Source organism: Haemaphysalis longicornis, unplaced genomic scaffold (assembly GCF_048455015.1).
Source record: "Haemaphysalis longicornis isolate Haplotype H1 unplaced genomic scaffold, Haemaphysalis longicornis Haplotype H1 scaffold_8, whole genome shotgun sequence".
Lineage (NCBI taxonomy): Eukaryota > Metazoa > Arthropoda > Arachnida > Ixodida > Ixodidae > Haemaphysalis > Haemaphysalis longicornis.
In genome coordinates this window covers 70722811-70725123 of record NW_027526445.1, presented here as the reverse complement: position 1 = coordinate 70725123, position 2313 = coordinate 70722811, and positions in this window count along the sequence as shown.

Here is a 2313-nt window from a genome sequence, read left to right as displayed (position 1 = left end):
GGCGGGACGTCCGCCGGCGCGCGCCGCATAGCGGATGAGTGCCTGAACTAAGCGTCCCTACCGCTCCCATTGGAAAGTGGATGACGCGTTAGGCAATGTTTATACAGGCGGCGTTGTCTGGTCATTCAAAGCTAGTGAAGAATACCATTGCTTTATCACGTTTGCATCCTGCTGCCACTCAATTGTGTGTTTATAAAATGGGAAATAGCTTCGAAGGTCAAGTGGTAACGTTAAGGCTGGCCGGATTCCTGGAAGCCCTGTTAACTTTGACATGTGAAAAACTCGTGAAATTATTTAGGCCTTGAAATATTAATGTCGATGTAAAAGTTGACGCCAATGGACAAAAAAAGGTTGCTGTCATTGCCTACCTTCATGGCATTACGCATAGGCTGAAGAAAGTATGGATGCGGTATGGTGTGCAGGTCGCTATAAGAGCCCGCAATAAGCTACGTTCGGTCTGCGCCAGAGTAGATAATAGGGCGAAGTGTAGGTCTGATAAACAAGTGGTAGGCTGTGGCGTTAAGCATGCGAACCGCTATGGTTCGTGCGTAACGGGAGTTGTTTATAGCATTCCCCGGTCATCTGTGCGAACGTATGCGGGCCAAACGGGCCGTTGCATAAATGTACGCTTACGTGACCATCATTTATCTTTGAAGGGTCCCGCCAGTTCTCATTTGCCATCACACTGTATCAAATGTGGCTGCTCACCAAATTTACAAGGCACTGCCATTTTGTTTAAACACGGACGGCAGATCACACGTGAAGTTGTAGAAGAATTCCTCATTGCGGAAAAGGAGGACACGTGCGTTAGCCAAGGGAATGTGTTGCTTCACCCAAAAGAGTTTGCTTATCTGCGAGGGTCGTGATTGGGCTGTTCTCGCGCATATTAGTTCGCTTTTGGTACATTTTGCTTCGGTAGCACATCTATGCGCAGTTTTTGTTTTTTTGTTTTTTGCCGTTCTTTTGTTTGTGTTGTGGTTACTTGTGCATATATATTTTCCTTTCTACCTAATAAAACAAAGTTGTTAGACCAGCGGCTGTCCTGGGTATTTCTCCTCTCCGTCTCCGTACCTTCTACGCTGGTTCCGTTCAAGATGTCGTTATAACTCGCTCAACTTGCCACACTCCTCATCGTGTCGCAGAGGAACTGGATTAGTGGATTCGTTTACGTACGAGTATCAGCTGCACTCCCGGGTCTCGTAGCACGGTCATGTTGTAAAATGGGCTCACAGCTGCATTTCGTACAAAAGCATTGTGCGTAGGGTGAAGGCAGGGGGGATAGCTACCATGTGTTTGTTGATACTCAGCTAACATAGTCTCCGGTATGAACGCATCTTGTTGTACACTAGGCTTTCTTAAGAACGCTTTATTGACGCTCTGCATAGTGCGGAAGGGACCGCTCTATGGTGCCTGTCGTTGCCCGGAATGTTTCTTCCATGTAGTGTACTGTGTTTTATTGTCCTGTGTGTTCAATGCATTAGTTAATTCATTTAGTCGTAAATTCAGCGTCTTGGCCAAGAGATGGCTCGCAAAATTTCGGATAGATCACAAACCAAAAAAAATGGCTCCGGTTTAACACTTCTAGACCTATTTATTTCGAGCGACTCTGAAGACAATGCACTCAGTGTTTCGCCAAGCTTGCCTTTGGTTTAGATTTCGCCGCCTGCCGTCCAGTTATCTCTGCTGGATGCTTACATTCGCCCTTTTTGCTTGCGCTGAAAAGGCCGCGCACACAGCTTATCCGGCGCGCAATAGAAAGCGAGTCAGATGAAGCAAGCTCCACCAAAGCCTTCGGCAAAGCAGCGCCTGCGTGTGCGTGTATCGAGTGTTTCTCTAGTCTTAGATGTTCGCTGTAAACTCAGTCAGCGCACTGTTTTCATATATCAGTCGTTCAACCCTCTCCTAGTCACGTAATTTCCTTCCGCTGAACCTTCCGCACAGATAGCCCAGCCAGCACTGGGCGATAAGGCGCAGGCGAAGCAGCCGTTTCGCCCTCGCCTACTCACGTGATACGGCAGCGACGAAGCTCTGAGCAAGCGGAGCGATAAAAAAGAAAGGCACAGCTGGCGCGCCGGTGATCGACGGTCACTTGTGAGGCGATGAATGGTATTAAAAGATGCGGTGTCGCAGATCTTTGGCTCTAAAATCAAAATAAAGAATGCTCAGAACGACGCGAATTTCTTACACCCCTATCACACGGCAGATATAATGACATTTAGGGCAAATGTCACTCGCTCTAAAGGTCATTCATTAGACGCTACAGCGGAGTGCCGAATGAAATTTGAGGCGAATGACATTTAGTGCTTATAACTG